At 48.2% G+C, this 24,873-nt stretch overlaps 2 protein-coding genes across 7 annotated transcripts in view; one reads left to right on the forward strand and one right to left on the reverse strand.

Moving 5' to 3' along the window:
* LOC306813328 (DNA-binding protein RFX2-like) overlaps nt 1-24,464 on the reverse strand; it is a 65,284-nt gene extending 40,820 nt beyond the window's left edge. For 5 of the 6 annotated variants that reach the window (XM_079328667.1, XM_079328663.1, XM_079328659.1 and 2 more), the window contains exon 1: nt 24,303-24,463. The gene's annotated coding sequence lies outside the window, so the exon portion shown is untranslated. Of the gene's footprint in view, nt 1-24,302 lie in introns of all 6 variants that reach the window. The other variant, XM_079328660.1, reaches the window with a different exon arrangement.
* The window catches only part of PIK3R2 (phosphoinositide-3-kinase regulatory subunit 2), a 154,396-nt gene that overhangs the window by 71,881 nt on the left and 57,642 nt on the right, over nt 1-24,873 (forward strand). The gene's annotated exons all lie outside the window — the stretch shown is intronic.

A 24,873-nucleotide genomic window follows, 5' to 3' on the forward strand; every position in this document is an offset into this window, starting at 1 on the left:
TCCCTGCCCTCTGGCAGTTTGAAACCATTCCCTGTGTCTTGTCCCTCCAGGCCCATGTGAGAAAACAGCATCTCCAGGAAAAATCTGGCACAAAAGCATTTCAAAGGCTCCTTTCCAGGACACATCTAAAAGTTTCCATCATCAGCCAAACCAGTCTCTGGTTCTTTGTCCCCTGCAGTCTGTGGCTCTGCTGGTGCCTGATCCCAGGACAATCCCAGGTACCTGGGTACAGCTAATCCTCCTCTGGCTGAATTGGGCTCATTTTGGAACAAGGAACTGCAAACCTTGGTGCTGCTTTTTATAGCTTGTCCTATGGCTTTTATAGCTTGGCAGACGTCAGAGAACTATGGAAAGTGTCACTTGTTTGAGATGAATTCCAAGAGATCAGGTTAACTCACACCTGTAGCTCACCAATCCTCCTTTTTTACTTGCTTAGACTAGACAGCCCTGCACTGGCTTTAAGACCAAGCAGCCTTTTGAGGATTTCAGTGTGAAGCAGGAATTGCTGCAGCATTCCATGGGGATTGGCTGCAGTATTGCATGGAGAATTGCTGCAGTATTCCATAGGGATTGGCTGCAGTGTTCTATGGAGATTTGCAGCAGTATTGCATGAGGATTGCTGCAGTATTGCATGGAGAAATGCTGCAGTATTGAATGGGGATTGCTGCAGTACTCCATAGGGATTGGCTGCAGTATTCCATAGGGAATTGCTGCAGTATTCCATGGAGATTTGATGCAGTATTCTATGAGGATTTGCTGCAGTGTTCCATGGAGATTTTCAGCAGTATTGCATGAGGATTGCTGCAGTACTCCATAGGGATTGGCTGCAGTATTCCATAAGGATTCCCTGCAGTAATGCATGAGAATTTGCTGCAGTGTTCCATAGGGATTGGCTGCAGTATTCCATAGGGATTGCTGCAGTATTCCATGTGGATTGGCTGCAGTATTCCATAGGGATTTCTGCAGTAATTCATAGGGATTTCTGCAGTATTCCATAGGGATTTCTGCAGTATTCCATGGGGATGAGGGGCAGCACAGCAGCTGGTCCCAGCCAGCACAGCAGGAACTGCTGCCAGCACAGCTCAGGGTGTTGCTATTTATTTACACAGCACTACTCATGAGTGTGGTGGTGCCTCACAAAGTGAAGCAGAACAAACACAAACTGGGGCTCTTTGGAGAAGAGATGACTTTGTCTCAAATTGTACAGCATCAGTGGAGTCAGGGCTCTGGGTCTCCAGAAAATCCCACCATGGGGTGAACTGTAGGATGAACTGGGAATTTGTAGTTTGGGAGGCAGAAGAGGAAGAGGAAAAGGAGGAAGAGGTTCCAGGTTGTCCCAGCTCAGCACAACACAGGCAGCATTGCCCTGAACCAGAAACTGGTGTAACTGGGGAGCAACCACCACAAAATCTGAGCTCTGCTCCTGCACTCCACAGAAAATGGAGAAGGATTTTGGACAAAGGCCTGGAGGGACAGGACACAGGGAATGGCTTCAAACTGCCAGAAGGCAGAGTTAGATGGGATATTGGAAAGAAATTGTTCCCTGGAGGGTGGGAAGGGGCTGGGATGGAATTCCCAGAGCAGCTGTGGCTGCCCCTGGATCCCTGGCAGTGCCCAAGCACTGAGCTTGGAGCAGCCTGGGACAGTGGAAGGACCCCTGCCCATGGCAGGGGTGGCACTGGATGGGCTTTAAGGACCTTTCCAGCCCAAACCATTCCATGGTTCTGTTATCTCCAGCCACTCCTCAGTCACATGGGGTAGCCCAAAATTAAACTCCCAGCAGCTCTTCAGCCACTCCATCACTGTGTCCAGTGCACATTTCAGCAGCACAGGGACATCAGCAATTGCTTCCCCAGCACTGCACTGCTCCAGTGAGGAGGGGGAAGGAGCTGGGGATTTTTTTGTGGGAATTTAAGGATCATAAAGCTGCTGGTGACTGGCACAGATTCCAGGACTAAACAAGACCCCAAATAGAAGATAGAAACTATCTAGAGACAGGCAATTCTCCCTGGAAAGGCAAACAGAAGGCTGCTGTAGATGTCCTAAAAATGCAGTTTGGGAACATGGATTTGAATATTCTGCACTTGGAGAAGAGCACTGGTGGATTTTTGGTGAGGACAGCAATAAGAGAAACTGTAAGGAAATCCTGCAGGAATGGGAGATAAAGGCTTCCAACAGCTTCTCACTGCAACAGTTCCCACTGTCCCAAAGAAAGAGAACTGACTGCTACAGAACCAGAATTAATTGAGATCGTTTATCCAGGCAATAAATTCCTGTGGGCACCATTTGTGGCCTGGAGAACGAGAGGGTGGCTTTGTGCTGGGCAGCTCAGCCCACCCCAGTGACCTTTCTGTCTCTGCTCTGGCTGGACAGGGGCCCTGAGACCCCAAATCCCACCCCATCCCACCACCCCCAAACCTCACCTCATCCCACCAAACCCAAATCTCATCCCACCATGCCCTAAATCCCACCACCCCCAGTTCCACCTCATCCCACCAAACCTCACCTCATCTCACCATGCCCTAAACCCCATCATCCCCAAACCTCACCTCATCCAACCAAACCCAAATCTCATCCCACCATGCCCTAAATCCCACCACCCCCAGTTCCACCTCATCCCACCAAACCCACCACGGGCTGGGTCATTTGGGGAAGATTTTAACCCATTTGAACCATAAACTGGGAAGGGGGGAAATGCCTTCACTGCTCATTCTGAAACCCCTCTGAGGGGTTTTGGGGGCCACTCTGAGTGATTCTGGGGATCCTCTGAGGGATTTTGGGGATCCCTCTGAGGAGTTTTGGGGACTTCTCTGAGTGATTTTGGAGACCCTCTGAGAGGTTTTGGGGGCTCCTCTGTTAGATTTTGGGGACCCTTCTGAGAAGTTTTGGGGACTCCTCTAAGTGATTTTGGGGACTCCTCTGAGTGATTCTGGGGACTCCTCTGAAAGGTTTTGGGGACCCTTCTGACGAGTTTTGGGGACTTCTCTGAGGGATTCTGGGGACCCTTCTGAGGAATTTTGGGGACCCCTCTGAGAGGTTTTGGGGACCCTTCTGAGTGATTCTGGGGGACTCCTCTGAGAGATTTTGGGGACTCCTTTGAAAGGTTTTGGGGACCCTTCTGAGTGATTCTGGGGACCCCTCTGAGGAGTTCTGTGAAGCATCCAGAGCTCCCAAAGTCCCGTGGCAGGCGAGGAAGAGCCCGGGGCGGTGAGGAAGAGCCCGGGGGTGGTGAGGAAGAGCCCGGGGCGGTGAGGAAGAGCCCGGGGCGGTGAGGAAGAAGAGCCCGGGGCGGTGAGGAAGAGCCCGGGGTGGTGAGGAAGAGCCCGGGGTGGTGAGGAAGAGCCCGGGGCAGTGAGGAAGAGCCCGGGGCCGTGAGGAAGAAGAGCCTGGGGCCGTGAGGAAGAGCCCGGGGCGGTGAGGAAGAAGAGCCCGGGGCGGTGAGGAAGAAGAGCCCGGGGCGGTGAGGAAGAGGCTGGGGCTGTGAGGAAGAGCCGGGGGTGGTGAGGAAGAGCCAGGGGTGGTGAGGAAGAGCCCGGGGCCGTGAGGAAGAGCCCGGGGCTGTGAGGAAGAGCCCGGGGTGGCGAGGAAGAGCCCGGGGCGGTGAGGAAGAGCCGGGGGTGGTGAGGAAGAGCCCGGGGCCGTGAGGAAGAGCCGGGGGTGGTGAGGAAGAGCCCGGGGCGGTGAGGAAGAGCCCGGGGCCGTGAGGAAGAGCCGGGGGTGGTGAGGAAGAGCCCGGGGTGGTGAGGAAGAGCCCGGGGCCGTGAGGAAGAGCCGGGGGTGGTGAGGAAGAGCCCGGGGCGGTGAGGAAGAGCCCGGGGCCGTGAGGAAGAAGAGCCCGGGGCCGTGAGGAAGAAGAGCCCGGGGCCGTGAGGAAAAGCCCGGGGCAGTGAGGAAGAGCCCGGAGCTGTGAGGAAGGCGCGGCTGGCGGGATGGAGGATGCGATGTTTGGGGCGCTGTTGCCATGGCGACGCGGTCCCCTCCCGGTCCCCTCCCGTTGCCGAGCGACGCGGGCAGCGCTTCCCAAACCAAACATCCCCATCCCGCCCAACATGTCAGCGGGTATTTGGGAATTTGCAGGAGCCCTTCCAGGGGAAGGACAAATAACGCCTTTGCCATGGGAACCGCGAGCGGGGGGAGCCCGCGGGCGCCGCCGCCGCTTTGTTTCGCTCGGGGTTTAATTTATTGAATTGTCATTTCAGAATAAACGGATTAGCGGGCTCGTCAAAGCAGATGCTCGGGAGAGAAATCTTTTTGTTCGGCTGGGGTTTTTTAAAATAATAATATTGAGGAATTGAGCTTTTTATGGAGCTGGGTGTAAACTACTCAAGTCTCTCTCAGCAAGTTCTCTTTCAACTTATTTCTTTTTTTTTTCCCTCTACCTATTTGTAGATCCCTCCAAACAAAATGGTTTGGATTGGAAGGACCTTCAAGCCCATCCAGTGCCACCCCCTCCAAGTTTTCCAGCAGAATTTAGATCACTTTCAAGCAGGGTTGAGTTTACTTAAAACAGGTTTGCTTTTCTTGGTGGTGGCTGTGAATGCAGGGAAAGGCAGCCTGGCTGGGAAATGAGTTTTTGGGAGAAGGGGGTGTGTGGTTTTGGAGTGTCCTCTGATTTGATAAGAGGAGAAATTAATCAAAAGGATGTTTTCTTCTAGTGCCACGATCATGGAAAGCTAATTGAAATTCTCCACATCGATTTTTTTACATTAGAATTTGAGGTAATTAATCATAAGCAAAAATGTCGAGACACTGGGAGGATTTTAAGGGAGAGCTTGCTCTGGGGAAATAAAGAACAGAGAAAGGCTTTTGTTGGGCTGGTGGAAACATCATTGTCCTGGGTGCTGTGGTCTGATCTAACACATAAAAGTTCTGCTGTGCTTGCTGATCACCAGTGAAACCACAGAATGCTGTCACAGGTTCCCAGAATTTGTTTCTCCAGCTTTTTAATCTAAGCTTAAGCAGTGGCATCACTTCAGTTCACCTTGGCAGTGAGCAAGAAAAACTCAGCATTGGGGATTTCCAGCTTTCAGAGCTTCCTTTGGTGTTTCTCCAGGTGTTTTGCCACTGATCACAGAATCACTAAATTGGGAAAGACCTTCAGGATAAAGCCCAGCCTTTGATGGAATGCACAGCCCCCAGCGTGCTGTGTCACTTCTCATGTCATAAAAAGCTGGAATCACCCATCCACTGGATGAAAAATAAAAGTCAAAATTCTGAGCACATTTTAAAGAAAGTCTTCCAAAATTTTGGTTCTTTGTCTAAGGATTTTTTCCCCTCAGCTATTGCTGATCCAGTCCCCAAACTACTCCTTGGTCTTTCAGTATTTTCTCTCCCTCTCAGGGGAACTGCCCTGCATGAGAAGGGGAAACCCAGAAATATTCTGAGCCCAGAAATATTCTGTTTTGCTGGAGATGTTCAGAGCAGCATTCAACAAAGAGCAGCTACTTAAGAAAGACAGGCAAGTGCAACTTAAAAATGACAACTGGAAATTAAGAAGTGATGATTTGAAGCCTCTCCCTGACAAAGAAACAACACAGACAGCACCTGTAGCTCTCTGAGGTGATCTGAGAGCATTTACACTCATTAATGAAAAAATCAATCAAACCAAGCTCATTCAACCCTTGCCCATCCCATCATTGCTTTAAGGCCACCTTCAGCACTGCAGCCTCCAAACTGTGTGAAAATGGTGAAAAGATGTTTTGGCACTGGGACATTTGGCCAAGTGAAAGATTTCAAAGAGAATTCTGGTCACAAGAACAGAAGCAGCAAAGGTGGATGTGACCAACCTCCTGCCAGCTCTGGTCTCACCCACAGCCCAGCCCAAACTCCCTGCTAGACCCCCCTGCTCCTTACACCAGAATTCCTACAGGGACATCTCTGCTGGCACTGACCCAAGAGCCATCAGCTCCTCTCAGAGTGTAAAAGAGACCAGCTGCCCTCAAAGACCCACTATATTTATTCCAAATTCAGCCCAAGATGCTTCTCACTTCATTTCTTTCTCCTAAGTGCCCTTTTCCCTGTTTTAATATGCTAAAAATTACTGCTGGGATGAGGAAAACACATTAAAATTGAGAGTTCACACCTCTCAAGTGTGGATGGCAGAGGAGGTTTTAGGATTCCAGTTGCTGGAGTCCTGTAACTCCCACAAGAGCCTGACAAGGAAAAGGGTTTCCAGCTTTCCAACTTTCACTGAAAAAAAAAAAAAAAAAAAGTCAAGAGAAGAACACGATTTCAGAAAATCACTATTTAAACTGTCAGCCTTCCTTATTTTTATCTCCTAGTGGGTTTTAACCCAACCTTATACTTTGGGGAATTTCTGGTCTCGTGGGGGAAGGAGTTTATTTGCACTCATAGAGGAGCTCAAACCCCTTCCCCCCCCTTTTTTTTCCCAAAAGTTTCTTTCTACTTTTGCTTTTCAGAAGATGAAATGAACTTCTTGCAGGAAGGAGAGCAATGCAAGGAGTGTTAAGTGGGACTGCAGGAGTTATTTCCAGTCTCTACAGCATTTACTGAGCAGTATATTGAAGAGGCCATGAAATGCTAATGATCTCCAGACTGCCAGAGATACCATCCTAAATAGAAGGAAAAAATCTCTTTGAGGGATTTTTTTTTTTTTTTTTTTTTTGCCTATTCCATCTCCAGAAAAACCACATAAAACTTTAACACCTCCCTTTGGCTAAAGCTCTCCAAGTTACACTTGAAAAAAAACTGAAAAGGAAAACCAGATGGGGGTGGGGGAGTGGATAGAGATGATCCAGAGCTAAAATATCCATTAGTGGTAAATTCCACCATCTCCTCCCCCTCCCAAAAAAAAAAAAAAAAAAAAAAAAAAAGCTGCATGGGTCAGATTCCACCCTCAGACCAAGGAACCAGCTCCAAACACATTCACTCAGCTCTTTTTATTCTCTTGCTTGTCTAAGTGGCTGCTAGGCAACCCCAGCAGCATCTCTGCTCATATGCATTAAGTATTAACTATTATTTCATTCCTTCCCCCCTTTCCACAAAAAGGCAGCAGCCTCAATTCGTGGCAGATCATTCTTCTCCCAAAAGGAAATGCTGGCTGAAGGAAGCTGGGAATGGAGCTGTAGATAATTCCCAGTTTAGTTCTAGGATGGGATGTATCAACCACACTGCACTACCCACCTGGAGCTCTCCTTAGGGGATGAAAAACTCATTTTTGATACACCAGGAGATGCAGCTGCTCCAAGCCAAGCTAGGAGAGAATTGCAGTGCTGCCCACACAGGGAGCCAAAAATTCCAGAGTCAGTTTGGTGAAGCAGCAACCACCCCCAGAGCTGCAGCCCTCGTGTCCCTCTGCAGGTGGGAATTCTCCTGGGGGAATAACCCTGATATTCCAGAGATGGGCAGCAGGTGGGAATTCTCCTGGGGGAATAACCCTGATATTCCAGAGATGGGCAGCAGGTGGGAATTCTCCTGGGGGAATAACCCTGATATTCCAGAGATGGGCAGCAAGTGGGAATTCTCCTGGGGGAATAACCCTGATATTCCAGAGATGGGCAGCAAGTGGGAATTCTCCTGGGGGAATAACCCTGATATTCCAGATATTGGCAGCAGGAAGGATGCTACTGCCCTGCCCAAGGCAGGATTTGAGACACAATTCCAAAATTTCTGCTCCCCTCCCTCTGAGAGCCAGTTCTGGGAGCAGCATCCCCATCCCTGCCAAAGGCAACTCTTCCAGCCATTCCAGTGCCTGTTCTGTCTGAAGAAATAAATATAAAAATTGGAATGGGACAGAAGAAAGCAGAAGCTGGTGGTGTTTAGAAATGGCTGGGACATTTTAGCTCAGCAAACAAATTCAGTGATGTATCCAGCTCCCCTGAGGCTGGTCCCTCACTTTGGGGACACTCCTGTACCATTACCAGGACAATCATTACAACAAGATGCTGCTCAGGACAACAAAACCCCAGAAAAATGAATTTTTCACCTGCAGGAAGATCCAAGAAGCAGGAGAGGGAAAGCTGCTGACAGGCAGAGCCCTGCATGCTTCCAGCCCAGTGACATTTCTGAGTAATTACAAACCCTCACTATCCATTCTAATGTTAATTTACAGGCCAGTTGTTGTGGAGAAGTGTGATTAGATGTTTGTAGCTACGATGCAGACTGGAAGGAATGCTAAGAATGCCTCCACTCAGAGCTGAAGTGAGCAGAGAGGAGCAGAGAGGAGCATCCCACAGGCACCTCCAGAGCCTGGACAGCATCACAGGGTAGGTCCTGGCAGCACAAAGTTCAGGGATCAGACTCTCCTCTGCTGCAGGAGGCTCCAGAGAAGCTGCCAAGCAATGGAAATATTCACAGAAACTCTGTGGGTTTGGGTGGGAAGGACATTAAATCCCATTCAGTGCCACCCCTGCCATGGCAGGGACACCTTCACTGTCCCCAATGTCCAGCCTGGCCTGGGACACTCCAGGGATCCAGGGGCAGCCACAGCTGCTCTGGGAATTCTGTGCCAGGGCTCCCCACCCTGCCAGGCAGGAATTTCTCCCCAATATCTTTTGTCTGATATCTTCACACTGTGTGGGAGGGACTGGGGATGAGAGGGTCCCACTTGTGTCACTGCTCACGTCTTCCAAACAAAGAATTGAGTATTTGCCTCAGCTTGGAGCATCTTATTGATTTATGTCACCAGCCCAATCCAAAACTCCAGGCTAAGTGTTTTCTTTAATACAAACCAGCCAGAAAATGTTTGTTTTTCCAATTATGAGACATTTCTTATGCTGGGGCTCCACTCCCAACCAATATCAGTTGAGGGTGACAAAAACTATTAAAAAGGTTTTAGAGGGTGACAAAACCTGTTAAAAAGATTTAAAAACTGAAACAAATCTCTTTATACACAATGCCTGCCCATTTCACAATGAAGAGAAGCAAAACATGTAATTTTAATTTTTCTTTTAAACACTAATGTCACAGCACATTTGGAACCAGAATCAGGCATAATTTCATTTCTGAAACCTACCCATTAAAAAGGCTGCCAGATTTGATATAGATTTTCCTCCACAAAACAAATTGATTAAATGCAGACTGAACTGGAGTCCCTAAAGCTTTGTCACAGCAAACTCCACGCAGCAGTTTTGTAATTTGCAGGTGGAAATACATCAGAACATTCATTTTCAGCCTCATACAAGCACCTCGTTACTCTGCAAAGTCATATTTTTAAGCTATGAATAGTATCTAAATTATTCAGGGATGGAAAAAACAAATCCATCTCCTCTGGAAAGGAAAGCCAGCAGCTGCTGAGAGCAGAGCAACTCTTCTCCTAAGGCCAAATAATCAGCAATGCAAATACCAGTGGAGAAGTGCAGCACTGTGAGCAAAAATAAAGGTTTTCTAGGAATATTCTTGCAGGGGAAAAAAGGTTTTGTAATAGAAAATAATTTATGTTGGAAAAAACTTTCCCAGCCCATGGAGTTCAAGCTGTGACTGGTCCCCAGCTTGTGACCAGCCCAGAGCACTGAATGCCACATCCAATGTGAAGAAGTCCTAAAATCAGTCATTGGACACCCAAAATCTGCACTGAAATACCCCAAAGCTGCAAAAATTCTGAGGATTTCTAGGAAAAGCATCAAGGGAAAATTCAGCTTAAAGAATGAGAAAAATGAAAAAAAAAAATCTCACTAAGAAATGCAAAAATGCCCCCAAAATCATGCTAAAAATGGCCAAAAAAGTCCTAATATTTGCACTGTAGAACTCAAAAATGACCCCAAACACCAGTGAGATTCCAGGGATTTCTGAGGAGAAAAAAAAAAGGGAAAATGGGTGGGAAAAACTCCAAGGGAAATCTGACTTTAAATGGCAGAAAACCCCACAAAAAATCACATTAAAAATGGTCCAAAAAGTCCTAAAATTTTCACTAAAATACTCAAAATCTGCCAAAATTCCAAGAATTTCTGGGAAAAATATTAGGAAAGAACTCCTTAAAATCCACATTATAACAGAAAAAAAAAAAAACCCAAACAAAAAATAAAAAAATCCCCCCAGCTCCTAAAGGAGCAGAAAAGGCAGAGGCACACCTGGAATTGCTTTTTTTTTTTCCAGGATATTTCAAATATCAGTCTCCTGCCACATTCTAGAGCTGCAATGGGGACAGAGAGGTCTCTGCTGTGCCACAGCCCCAAATCTGTGAATTTGCACAGATTTAATTCTCTGAGCACATGAAGGAGATGGCAGTGATGGGGACACGTTCACAGCTTCTCTTGGCCACTTAAATATTTTCAAATTCCCACAAGGAACACAATTCCCAGTGCAAGGATTAATTAATTTTTGTTCTGAGCAAGACCAGCCTCTCTTCCAGCCACAGCCCAGCTGACTGCAAAGAGTTTTGTGCCAAAGCTCAAGAAGCAGGAACACTTTTCTTTCTTGTTTTCTTTCTTTTTTCTTTTTTTTTTTTACTCTTTTCTTTCAGGAGGATGCTGCCCATGCTGTAGCTCCTGGATATTTGTGTCTCAGACCTGCCTGAGGCATTTTCTCATTCTGGATTTTGCAAAATCACAGTGCAAGAACACTGAAGCAGCAGCAGCAGCTTTTCCCCCTTATTCTGCTGGGAAGAATATTGAAGATCTGTCATCACATGAAGCAGAGGGAGATCAGTCTGAGGCACTGAGAGCCAAGACCCTGCTCTGTGTGGGTTGGGAAACTTTCAAAGGATTTTTTTCCATAGAGAAGGTTTGATCAACTCACCTCAAGTTGACTCTCCTGCCTGAGCTGCACAGTTTCAAAAGGATCAGAGGAATCAGCATTCAGCTCTTGCACTGTACTAGGGATTCACTCTATTTTGCTTTTGAAATTAGGAATTGTTCGATTATCACCCCATTATTGCTCTGTTAACTTTCCTTTGTGACTGAATTGCATGAACCTGTATTTTAATGGATACAACCTAGCACTAATCTGACATTCCATAGGGTAAATCCCTCTTCCCAAACACACAAAAAAGGAAAAGAGTTCTGTAGGGGACAGGGAAAATCTCCTGTAGTGGGGACAGGACAGGTGGCAGAGCATGAATCTACTTTATTCTGTCATTGAGATTTTGGGATTGGGGTTTCTACAACATCCACCCTCAACCCTTCCCTCCTCTCTGACTCACAGATTTCTGATGAGCTCTGGGTATTTATGATCCAAACATGTTCCAACATTTCAGAAACAGCTTCCAGCAGCTCTGGAGAGCCTCAGAGCAGCAGGTAGCCAGGAAAGACCACGGTGCTGCCAATTTTAACAGCGGAATGATTTATCCTCTTAAAAAAAACCTCACCTTTCATTGGCTCCTTTATTTACCAAGGAGAGATTTGGGTGGGGAATAGAGGGAAGAATCTCTTCTGTGCAGCCAAGTGGAATTCCAAACCCAGTTAGTTTAGGCAGGGAGTTAAAGGGGAAGATGTCAAAATATGTTTTCCATTAACGTAACGGCGGAAAACACGAGTGGTTTAAAATACAGTACACAAACAATTACTGCTCTGCTACCAGAACCTGTGCCAGCCACAGGGATTTTAACACCACAGTTAGTTTAAACCAACAGCAACAGAGTTGTAAGTCAGAAATATGGTGTTTTATTCTGAAATATTTGCTTGGGGTGCTACTTGACATCAGACTTCAATCAAAATAAGCTTTAGCAAATGATATGTTAAACGATCCCATCTGCCTGTTTCAAAGGCAAAAAAAAAAAAAAAAAAGCCAAGTAGATTTTGTTAATCCTGAATTTCCAGTTCAACCTTCCAAATTGGAAATTTTTTGCTCTTATTCACCATGTGGTGCTAAATTGAAAGGAGTTAGTGGTATAGGGCAGAGGAGTCCAGCAATCAAGACATTAACAGCCAATTTTTACAATCAATAGAACATTGAATTTTTTTTTTTACTGGAGAAGTTTTACTTTCTGCAGATGGAAGGGAATAAAAAAAAAGCACCATTAATCTTCCCTGCATCTGCACTCAGGTGCTGTGGCAGAAAGCACTCCAGAAGGAATATTTCCCATTGTTCTGCACTCACAGCTGAGGGGTTTTGTCTCTCACAATTTGTGCCAGTGTTGGGTGATTCCCCCTCCAGGAGTGACACAAAGGTACAGAGGGAGCCTGGAATGACACAGTTCAGGAAATGGACTCAAGGGAGCAACAATGGGATATAAAATAGGAGTTACAAGAGGTGGTGGTGACTGGGAAAGAGGCAGGGACAGCTGTGGGGGAAAAGGGGAAAGGAGAAAAGGGGAAAGTGGAAAAGAGGAGAGGGGGACAGGGGGGGGGGAAAGGGGAGGGGAGGGGAGGGGAGGGGAGAGGAGGGGAGGGGAGGGGAGGGGAGGGGAGGGGAGGGGAGGGGGGAGGGGAGGAGAGGAGAGGAGAGGAGAGGAGAGGAGAGGAGAGGAGAGGAGGAGGAGAGGAGAGGAGAGGAGAGGAGAGGAGAGGAGAGGAGAGGAGAGGAGAGGAGAGGAGAGGAGAGGAGAGGAGAGGAGAGGAGAGGAGAGGAGAGGAGAGGAGAGGAGAGGAGAGGAGAGGAGGAGAGGAGAGGAGAGGAGAGGAGAGGAGAGGAGAGGAGAGGAGAGGAGAGGAGAGGAGAGGAGAGGAGAGGAGAGGAGAGGAGAGGAGAGGAGAGGAGAGGAGAGGAGAGGAGAGGAGAGATTAATTAAATGGTGTTTTTAGCCTGGCTCTCCAGTCCCTGTGTGTGCAAGGCCAAAGCTGTTTGTGCTTCTGCAGTGGGAAAACAACCCCAGTTGTCCCAAACTCAGAGAATGGCATCCCTAGGGGTGATTCCCCTCCCTGCAGCACTCAGCATCCTCCAAGGACTCACACAGCTCCCTGTACCCAGCTGAGGCTGCACTGGGGGGCAGGCTTTTAAAATTCAAATCCTGTGTTATTACATTATTAGACTTTATTACTGCTTATATCCTCTAACCAGTGTGCACATGTTCCTGTTTTGGGGGAAATCATTCTTCCAGGGAACAGGTAGTAGCTCAACTCTTAGATTAGCTTTCTGATGCAGGAAAAATTAGTAAAATTTTTATAAACCTGAGAAAGAAGAAGGTATAAAAATCACTGCAGAGTGGCCACAGGATGTCAGTTGTCACCAACTTCCATTTTACTGCTGTGCTACAATGGTTATAAACCTGAAGTGTAAAGTGGAAACTCATCCACAGACAATTTACTTTTCCCCAGCAGAATATTGCATGATGTTCTGGCTAATCACATAATTCAATCCTCATATATTCAGAAAACACTCAGAAATCAAGAGAATGCATTCACTGTGTGGAACATTTCATTGCCCAAACATCACAATATAAATTCAAGCTTGTAGCTGCCAAAATAAAAAGCTAGAACAGAAATTCCTTAATGATTGACTAAGGAGAGACTCATCACCAAGGTATTAAGCAATTCTTAGGGGAAAGTGAATTAGAATTGCAGTGTGTGATGTATTAATTATTTGGTGGCAGTTGAAGGAAAAAGCTTGGGGTTTTAAGGACACAAGGTTAGAACACAGCTGGAGAAATTTAACCCATGATATAAATTGACTTTTTAAATGTGCAAAAAGGGAAATCTGAGTTTCATTGGGTCCTGCAAACAGAGCAATATGGAACAATGGAGGTTTACTCATCTGCAGTTCATTTTTGTTCCAAAATTCCCTTTTTTAGAGCATTCTAGGAGTGTGCTGTGCTCATCTGGATTCTAAAACAGCCTGAAGAGTGACACTGGAGTCACTTCAGCAAGAAATGCCCCAACCACTCTTCCCCCCAAATTTCTCTAATTAAACCATTTCTCCAGGGGTTTGTTGGCTGTTTTCCCTCTCTCAATTTTTTCAGCACCAAAACACAGCTCTGAGCATCACTCTGCATCTCCACCAGCTCAAGCCTTGCAGGATCCCCACCCCCAGCAAACTGGGGGAGGAAATTTTAAAACAAGAAAATAGGAAAGTCCTCTGGGTAGGGACTTTTCTGGGGGATCATTTTCAGGGAGCAGAAAGAAGCCAGGAGGTGCCTTCCAACCAAACCATTCTGGGATTCTCTAAGTGCACAAAATACTCCAGCAGGGCACAAAGCAGAAAAATAGTGACACCATTGCCCAAAAAAACTGGAAGCAGAACAATAATGACACCATCCCCTAAAAATGTGTGTCTTGTTTTGATCAGTGAGTAAAGCAACAATCACCTGAGGCTTTCAAAGCACTTTACAAATATTAATCCTTTTGAGTTAACCCATCTTAATTTTCTGGCTTCTAAGGGAAAAAAAAAAATAGAAAAAGCTGGGATTGAGTTATTCCCTACTGGAAAATGGAAATCAGAGCACAGAACAAATAAAGAAGGCTTTCCTAAACATACTCTGAAGTGCCAATGGATGTGGATTGTTGATCAGAAAAATATGAAACTGGCTAGATCAGAGATTAATTTATGCCTCAGAGCCCAGCCTGAGTGTGGGGGACCCCTGACACAGGGGAGTCTAAGGTAGCACAGAAATCCCAGAGATGAAGGAGTTGAGAGGAAAAGAGATGAATCAGAAATGTGGAATAAACACCTTTGGAACTGCACTTGATCACAATTTACTCTTGGAAATACACTCTATCATCATATGTATGTATACAGGTGTATTTTTATACATCAGTGTGTATAAATATCTAGAAAATAACCCCAAAATCCCAGACACTGATACAGCTGCAGCCCCAGGGCCTGAAAACCCAGAGATTTTCTTGTGACAGTCACACCCTCAGATGTTTTGATATGAAAATATCTCCTTTCAGTGCCCAGCAAGGAAGTGGTGATTTGGATTTTCACAAAGAGCCTGCAAGGAACCTGTGGGGCTAAAGACAAAGCACATTTCCCCACAGGGCAGCAGGCAAAATGCTGAGCATAACAAGGTGGATCATGTTTGTGTGACAGATTTAATTCATGAAAAAAGGGCAGAAAAGGACAAAGCAGTCCACAGAGAGACTCACTCTGCAATCCACTGCCTGTCTGAGCTGTAATCACAGAATCAAGGAATGCTTTGGGTGGGAAGGAGATCCCATGGCAGGGACACCTTGCACCATCCCTGCTGCTCCAGCCCCAATGTCCAGCCTGGCCTGGGGCACTGCCAGGGATCCAGGGGCTCTGGGAAATCCTCCCCATCCTCACAGGGAACAATTCCTTCCCAATATCCCACAAAATCTCCCTTTTTCCAGTGGCAGCCATTCCCTGTGTCCTGTCCCTCCATCCCTTGTCTCCAGTCCCTCTCCTGGAGCACCTGGAAGGGCTCTGAGCTCTCCCTGCATCCTCCCCTTCTCCAGGTGAGCATCCCCAGCTCCAGAGCAAATTTCAGAGAAGATTTCTGAGCAGATTTCAGAGCATTTCTCCCAGACCCAAGCTGCCACCACTGAGAACCCTTTGGAGTTCCAAACACCCCCAAACTGCTATCAGCAAACTGGGAGGCTGAGTTTTGTTTCATGGGGAAATTTGGCACTGTTTGTGTCCAGGGGCTAAATTCTGAACAGAATTAGATCCCTCTCCATGGGTTTCATCCCTAATTAACAGGGATTTAATGAACCCAAACAGCCCTGAGGTTCCTCACTCAGCTGTGGCCCAGCCCAGCAGTGCTGGAATGTCCTGGATGGGATTGCACAGGAGAGCTCCTGTGACAGATGAAACCAGCACAGAATAATTCAATAATTAACCCCTGTCCTTGGTGTGAGGTGATCTTTGCTCTGCCTCTCCCACAAAACCTCTGAGAGCACACAGGAAACCCCACCCCATCCAGGGTGACAATACTGGGATCCTTTTGGGGTTCCTGGCACTTCAACAGCTCAGAATTGCATGGCTTTTAACTAATATTAGTGATTTTATTTAAAATTATTAATGATTGTAACTAATATTTATCTAATAATATTGGATAATGAGACTTAAAGAAGCTATTTCTACTTTAGTGCCTCTACCTCACTTTATAAGTTTTACACTTTATCAGTTTATAGTCACTTTATAAGATTCAATAATGAACTGACTCCAAATTTCAGTATCCAGGTAGAAACCTCTGGGAACACAGAGTTTTCTGATTGTTACAAAAAAAAAAAAAAAAAAAAAAAAAAAAAAATTACTCCGCTTTTTACCTAAAACCAAGTTGGGATTTTGTGAGGGCTTTTTGTTTTGTTGGTGGTTTGGATTTTTTGGAGCAGCAACAACTTTGCTTTTGTAAGCCCAGCTCAAGTCAGAGTGCTGCAGGTCAATGTGACAGAGGAAGTGCTTAAAATGTGAGGGTGAACTTTGCATTTCTGGTTTGAGGGGAGGTGATTCATATAGAAAAATCTAAATTCTGAGTGCAAGCAGCTGTGAGAGCTGAGCAGCCTGCAGGCAAGCCCCAGGTTCTTCCAGGGGCTTGAGGAAATATTCTGTGGAGAATATTTCACCTTCCTGGCAGGTGGAAATCTTCTAACAATGGTGCACATCTGTCACATTAAGGAGAATAAATATTTGCTAGGAAAAAGGAAGCTCTGAAGACCAGCCTGGTGACCAGGAGCCATTATTTCTCTTATTATTTGTACCTATTAAAGAAAAATTTCCTCCCATGATTGGTCATTTAAGGTCATGAATATTTGAAAAGATCTGCATTTCATCTCCTTTGGGGTGAAAGGTGGGGGTTTGAACAGCACAAGAAATTGAAGATAAATCAGACAGAACCACTCCATGTGCACTTATTCCCATCTCCCCCTATATTTCACAGTCCAGAGGTGGATTTGGAGTTGTTTTTTAGACTGGACCATCCCAGACAGCTCAGGGAAGGAGAGGAAAAACATCCTTGCACAGAGCAGTGAGGTGACAGTGCTGCCAACAGCACCCCCAGCACCCAGAGAGCCTGAGCTTATCTGCCAGCCTGCTTCCTCTCACCTTATCACAGGCTCTGCACAACCTCCCTTTGCTGCCCAAACAAGAGCCTGGGCAACAGAAAATATGAGACTGTTTGTCAGAAAGGCCCCAGAGCTGGCTGGGATATCCAGCTCTGTGCAGAACCATCCTTGATTCCATGCCTGGTTTCCCTTGAGAAGGGGACACATCTCCAGGTTCCTCCTGCTCCAGCCTGGGATCACAGGATCCCAGAATATCCTGAGCTGGATCCCTCAGGGATCATCAGTGCAGCCCCTGCCCTGCCCAGACCCCCCAAAATCCCACCCTGAGCATCCCTGAGAGTGTCCAAAGGCTCCTGCAGCTCTGGCAGCCTTGGGACCATTCCCTGGGGAGCCTGGGCAGTGCCAGCACCCTCGGGGGGAAGAACCTTTCCCTGAGCTCCATGCCAAGCCCTGACACAGCTCCAGCCCTTGCTGGGCTCCTGTTCCTGTCCCAGAGCAGAGCTCAGCCCTGAGGAGTCTCCCCTCAGTCTCCTCTGCTCCAGCTGAACCAGCCCAGTGCCCTCAGCTGCTCCTCAGCCCTTGCCCATGTTTGCATCCCTGCAGGGCTCAGCAGGCTGCAAAGGTTTGGCAGCAGTTTGGACCAGGCTCAGGAAGGACACACGACTCTCCCCACTCTCCCCAGCAAAGCCCTGCTCACCCCCCTGGTGACACAGTTCTGTCCTGGGCTCTGGGGACACAGGTGACACCCTGTGCCACCCTGGTCATGAGGTGATGGAGATGGAAATGCCACTTGCATTTGGAGTTCCTGTGCCTTGTTAAGCAGCTCTGTTCATACACCAAGTAAAGGATAATTAATAGATATTTAACTGTGAAACTGTCCATTACCAGCCAGAAACTGAACCCATCCTAGGGACCACCAGCACTAAGCCAACCCACACATCATCAAGCATCAGCTCAGCTCAGCATCAGATCTTGGAGAAAGCCAAGAAGGGAACAGAAGAAGAATCCCAGAATGGTTTGGGTTGGAAAAATGACCTTAAAGTTCATCCTGTTTTGTTTTCTCCCACCTCCCACTAGAACAGGTTGCTCCAAGCCCCATCCAGCCTGGCCTGGAACACTTCCACACAGCTTCTGTGGGCAACCTGTGCCACAGCCTCATCCCTCACCCAAGGAACAATTTCTTCCTGATGTTCATCTAAACCTCCTCTCTTTTTAAAGCCATTCCCTTTCACATGAGTGGATGCTCCACTCCAACAGCACCTAAAACACGGGAAATCCTGTGTGCAAAAGCATCACCAGGTGCTCAGATCTGTTCCAGAAAACACTTATCCATCATAAATAACCCTCACAAATCAGGGGAGCACAGTGACTTCCACCAGCATTGCACTGAGGCCATCACTGTATTGCTGTGGAGCACTGCTGGATGTCTCTATAAGATAATAATAACATTGCAGTGCTCAGTGCCCTGGTTTCTCCAATCACTGTCTTAGGGGGAAAAATGTCCTTGTCAAATGTCCCACTCTGTCCTGCTCAGCTGCACTGGGACAAGGGCAGTGCAGGGTTTTACCTGTCACTGTGAAGCTGCTTTATCTAAAGCCTCCAGGACTCCCAGACACCAGAGGTCAGAAGAATGAGAATAACTGATATAATTCCCTGGGCAGGGTGAATGTTTAATCAGCTGTGTGTTAAGCCAGAAATTCTCCAGAACAGTTCCAGGGTTGTCATGGTGGCAATGGGATCTTAAGCTGATACTAAGGAACAGTCTGACAATGACTAACCAGGTGGTGGTTAAGGAAATTGCTAATTCTGCTGAGGTTGTTTGCCTGTAATCATTCCACCCCCACCTCTTCCCTTCTCTCCTCTTCCCCTGATGTTTCTTGTCAATCTTAACTAGTGACACCTCCAGAAGAGGCATCCCTAGTTACAGCTCCATTCAGCAGGACCCTTTGCCTCGTGTTAACCTCCAAGAACCACCAGCCATGTAATCCCAGACTAATTCCTGAATTACTGGAGCCTCTCTGCACAGACTGAGCATTGACTTCACCCTCCTGCCCTTCCAAAACTCAGCCATGGGGACAGAACCATCTCTCTTCACACCCAAATTTGCTCCAGATGTGTGGAGTCCACAAGGGTTCCCTCATCCCAGCACAGCTGCAAATGGGATGTTTGTGAGTTTTAGTGCATGGATTTGGTTCCTGATGGGAAAATGTGCACTCCAAAGCTGCTTGGGAGAGAAGTAAATCCAGCCAGGGTCCTCTTCTCTAGAGGGAATGGGGAAAATACAATTTTATGTTCAAACACAGAATCACAGAATGGTTTGGGCTGGAAGGGAAATTAAAGTTTCTCCCATCCCATCCCCTGCCATGGGCAGGGACAACTTCCACTATCCCAGGCTGCTCCAAACCCCATCCAACCTGGCCTTGGACACAGCCAGGGATGAGGCAGGCACTGGAAAACCTGTGATTCACCCTCCTGACAGTGAAGAATTTCTTCAGTCAAACCTGAATTTCCTCTCTTTCAGTTTCAACCCTCTTATCCTGCCACTCTGACCCAGAGTTGCTGTTGCAAGCTGCCATCCCCTGAACCTGTGCTTTGCTCCTGCTCACATTCCACATTTTCTTTGCCAGGATGAGACTTTGTAAGGATCAGAGATGCCCTGAAGGAGCCAGAGCATGGAGTGCACCCTGCCAGGAGATACAGGGATGTGTGTGGAGCTGCTCCTCCCCAGCTACCTGCTGCTGTTTGTCCTCACACACATCCACACATTCTGCACATGAAGCCAAAGAAAAACCCCCTCACACAGCAAAAAAAAGATTTGTGGAACCTGGATGGTGGGAATATGTAAATGAGCTAAATGCAGCATCAGGGAGGAATATCTCCACAGTCAATATAGTTCTTATTTCTATCAGCTTCTTGCTGGAGACACTGAGGATTTCTTTCAGATTTGGAACAAGAAAACAAAGCATCTGATTTTTGTTTGCATATTCTTTATATGAAAGTCATTATTGGTGCAGCATTTTGTGACCTGTTCCTTTGACTGCAATGTTCAGTCATTAACCTCTTGCAAAGCTTCCTCCCACGACACATTTGTACAATGCTGAGACTCCTCTGGCATTTATTAATCTCAGAAAAACAAATTCCTAATAGAAATGTAACTCAGGAAAAAAGCAAACTTATTAATTGCCTTTAAATGACTTTTCAAATGCTTTCATTTGGCATTTCTGCAGCTCTTCACTCCTGTGGAACATTAGGAAATAAGCAAGGGAATGACATGAAGTTGTGTCAGGGGGTTGGGACGGATCTCAGGGAAAGGTTCTTCTGTGATTTTCTGACCAGATCAAGGAACCAAAACATCTATTTGGGAAACTTATTGCTTCTGCTGAAATTTAAAATACACCTTATAACTTTATTGCTGGGCAGACACTGCCTAACCCTGCAGTGACATAAGTGAGCAGGAATACTGTGGGAAGATTTTCTCATTCATTGACATGAAACCACATGTCTAGACATAATTACATATTGTTTTAACAACTCAGCTGAATTAACAACATTTAAACTTTTCTAGAAATCACCATCTTTCATAAAACATCACCCAAAACTGAAAGTTTGTTTTTTTTCTTCTTCTCCCCCTACTTGGAAACAATTTGTGCATTAACGCGTCCTGAAATAATTTCTGAAATGCAAACATTGCCATTTCTTATAAAACATCACCAAAAGCTAAAAGTGTTTCTTTTTCTGCTTTCACATTCATATTTTTTTGTCCCTTGTTTTATCCCTTATTAAACTTTTAAAATTCTAAATTGTGAACTTTGTTTTTCAGACCCCCAAATGAAATTAATTTGTGTGTTAATATGACCCTGAAATTATTTCCTCTGTGTGCTAAGAAAAGGGACTCTAGGAAGTGCCCTGTACAAATGGATTCTTCTTTGCTCTGAGAGTTAAAAGTTTGTGCTGAAGGTTTTCTCATCTATTTATGAATTTAATAATGGATAATTAGTCCATAAGCTGCTTGGATTCCTCTTCGCTCAGTGGGTTAAGGGGTCCATGTGCTGAAGGAAGGTTTTGTCATCTATTTATGCATTTATGGAGAATTACTCCACAAGCTGCTTGGACAGACACATCCCGACGTGGGAAAGCCGGCACGTTCCCAGACAATAAGCTGGATTTGTGAGTGTTTGAACAAAGGAATAAAGACTTGCCAGTCCAAATAAAACAAAACAAAGCGCAGATTAGAGAGAGAGAACCCTTCCCAGCGTGTCAAATATCGGCGAGGCAATCCCGGATCGCGATGGGTCCCGGCTCCGGGCGAGCCCCGGCACGCTGGGCTCGGCTGGCCGGGATCCAGCCCGGCACTGCTGCTCCGTTTGTTCCAAGGGAGGCTCGGCTCGGGTTAAATCTGACCCGGCAGGCTCGGCTCGGGTTAAATCTGACCCGGCAGGCTCGGCACAAACCCGGGCGGAGGAGCCGAGCGGGCGGGAGCCGCCTGTTGAATCAGCGGCGCGCCCGGACTCCGCTTTTAGCTGGAGCAGAGCGGGGGAAATGGGCTGGAATACGGGAAAGCAGCTCTGTTTACGGGCCTGGAGCCGCAGGGAAAACATGTCGTGATTAAACGTGGCAGCTGTCGGTGCTCAGAGGTGTTACAAGCAAGGGACTATTTAAAGACAATGACTGGCGCCGTCTATTCCGCCGCGTTTGTGGCAGCCTCGAAGTTATTTAGTGGCAGAAGTGACAATTAGTGGCAGGGAATGCTCTCAGCTGGAGGATTTCCCCCAAAAGCCAGGGCAAACGACGTCATCAGAGGCACTGGCTGCTCTGTGATTACAGAATCCCAGAATAGGTTGGGTTGGAAGGGAGCTGAAATCCTTCCCTGGTGCACCCTGTCCCAAGGGCAGGGACACCTTCCACTAGCCCAGGGTGCTCCAACCTGGCCTTGGACACTTCCAGGGATGGGTCTGATCGTGTTTACACACACAAAAGGACACAAAGAGTGTATTTCTGATGTACCTTCATATACTTAACACAAGATTTAACAGCGACTCTCTCTAGACCACACTCAGTCTTGGGATGGTGACCCCATCCCTCCCTCCCAGCCCAGCTGCAGGGGCTCAGTGTGGAAGGAGGATCCTCCATTTACAGGCCAAATCTACAAATTTATATGGCAAAGCAACAAATCACTCTTTGAGAGGGCAGACCTGATGCTAAAGAAGAAGAACCTGCTGCTGTTGTGGCCCCAGTGTGCTGCCTGCAGGTCTCACCCCTCTCCAGGTGCTGCACATTTCCAGTGGCTCAGACCCCACAGGAGCTGGCACAGGGGCCCCAGGACAGGGACACGCTCCTGGGAGAGGAATTCATGAGATGCAAATAGCTCAGCAGGGAGATGCAAAGCAGGGACTGTCTGTGGGAGTCACAGTGGCTGGGAGGGACCTGGCTCTGCCTTTCCTCCGTGGCAGGGGATGTTCCTCTCCCTATCTCCAACTGGGATCATTCCTGTTCTGCAGGAAGCAAGCAGGGACAAAGAAATTCCAGCTGTCAACCCCTTCTGTCTGCGCTTTCAGCCTTCAGGCCAAGATCCTGTTGTTACCTGAGAACCCAGATTCTGATTAAAAAGATGAGCAATTCCAAACCTTGTGGTTATGGGAACAGCTCTGACAACACCAACTCCAAACAACAAGCCCCCAGAGCCTCCCACAGCTGTGTAACCCCAAGGCAAATGCAACACATCTCACAGAATTCCAATACATGTCCCCTCCCTTGGGACAGCAGCACTGAGAGGTAAAGACTCATCTGGATGTGTTGGTTTTTTTAAAACGTGAACTAAGATTTTCACATATCCAGCACCCCACAGGCTGGTCCTACAAGGTCCTGCCTTGGGGTTTTTGCCTCACTTGATTCCAGCCACCCAGAAATCAAAATGTTCATCCCAAACTCTCTCAGCAGACACAGTCAGAGGTTGATTGAACCCGTCTTGAATGAAGTAACCATGAAAGAGCCTCCCAAAATGCCTCCCTTTCTACTAAACCTGCCACTTTAAAACAAAACCTGAAACTAAACTGATCCTGAACTGAGGCAAACTCAGACCGAAAAGTGAAACAGCAGAGGCGGAGAGGGAAGCCCAGGAGTTTAGGTTGGTATTTAGAGACTGTTTTTTTCCTTTTTTCTATGCCAGACGTTACTCTCTATTCTCAAATGATTTGTAACAGAGTTAAAAAGTTTGGGCAGAAGCAGATGAAAAAACCCTTGACTAAATGATTCCGAAGCTGAGCTCTCAGTTTAACCTATCAGTTAAAGCCTCAGTTTAAGGACATTTCAAATGCAAAAAGGTAAAGTAGATTTAACAATATTTAATAAAATTATTATTTATTCCGCTCTTTAATTAGTAAGTCTCACCTCTTTCAATAGCAAAGTCAAAATAAAGGCTTCAGAGCTCTATCTAAATAAAAAAAATGGAAAGATTTAATCAGGCAGCGGGAACTCACGCTTGAAACAGGCACGTCCACAAAATCCCACTCTAACAGGAGATGAATCTTGTTTCACAACACACTTTATTCAAAACAAACTGGAGAAACCACGTCAAGAACAGACGGCAAATGCTTGCAAATAGGTCTCGCTGCGATTTCCCCTCGTTTCTAAGACCGACACGACAGCGATCGCCGGGATCTCCCAGCACTGGCAAACTCCAGGGATGAGCAGGAGTTGAAATCACCTCCCTCCACCCCCAAAGAGGAGGAGGAGCGCTCGGGGGATCGGGGACAGCACGGGGAGGGGGACGGGGACAGAATGGGGAGGGGGACAGCAGGAAAAGAGGGACGGGGACAGAATGGGGAGGGGGGACAGCAGGAAAAGAGGGACGGGGACAGAATGGGGAGGGGGGACAGCAGGAAAAGAGGGACGGGGATAGTACGGGGAGAGGGACAGCAGGAAGAGAGGGAGAGGGACGGGAACAGCAGGAAGAGAGAGGAACAGCAGGAGGAAAGGGACAGGGACAGCACAGGCAGGGGGACGGCAGGAAGAGAGAGACAGGGGCAGGGACAGCAGGGGACAGGAAGAGCACGGAGAGGGGCACGGGCGCACTACGGAGCGGCGCCGACCCCCAGCCCAGCGGAGCGGGAGCCCCGTGCCCCCTCCCGACCCCGAGCGGACACTTCGGGGCTCGCTCCCCGCGCAGTTCCGGGAACCCGCCGGCGGCCGGGCGGTGCCGGTTCCCGTGCCCGGGCGGGGCCGCGCTGCGGGCGGTGCCCCGGGGCAGCGCCGCCGGCCCGGGGAGGGGGAGCCCGGGGCGGTTCGGCGGTGCCGCCTCCGCCGCTCTCCCGCTCCCAACTTTCCGGGGGCGGCGCGAGCGGCGCCCCCCGCCCCGGCGCGCAGCGGGGCCGCGCATCCCGCGCCGGGACAAGCGGGGTGCGCGCCGCCGGCCCGAGCCGCGCCGGCCCCGCGGAGACCGCGCACATCCCCTGCACCCCCCCCGGCCGCGGTCCCACAGCCAGCCCGCCGCGAGGCGGCCCCGCTCACCTGCCGTCCCCGCCGGGTGCCGCGGGCTGCGCTGGGCTCCGGCCGCCGGGGCCGCGCGTTGCCGCCGTTGGCAAGTAACAGTCTCCAGGGCTACGGTCACTATGGCGCCGGGCGCCGGGTCTCGAGGCAACTGTTGCTACCCCGGCCCCGCGCGTCACCGCTCGGCCCCGCCCTAAAGGGGCGTGACCAGAGAGCTTCCTATTCCCATTGGTGCAGCGCCTGTCCATCATCTGAGGGGGCGGGACGAGTGGTGGGAGGACCAATGGCGAGGCGGAGGGGGCGGGGCCAGCGCTTGGCGCGCGGTTTGGCGCCTCGGCGCGGGGAGGGGCGGGCGCGTGACGCGCGCAGGCGCGCGGGGAAGGAGGGGAAGGGGCGGGGCCGGGCGCGCGCCTCGGTGATTTCACCTCAATAAATCATCGCCCTCCCCAAAAAAAGTTGATTTTCCGGCTGTTAAACATTACAAAGTGGCGGGCTGGCGTTTTCTCCCGTTGCCGCTGGGTTTGTTTGGTTTTTTATTTAACCCACGCCGCATGACATCAAGCCGTCGTCATGGCGACGGGGCGTGACGTCA

The sequence above is a fragment of the Erithacus rubecula genome (genome assembly GCF_903797595.1).
Source record: "Erithacus rubecula genome assembly, chromosome: 28".
Classification (NCBI taxonomy): Eukaryota; Metazoa; Chordata; class Aves; order Passeriformes; family Muscicapidae; genus Erithacus; species Erithacus rubecula.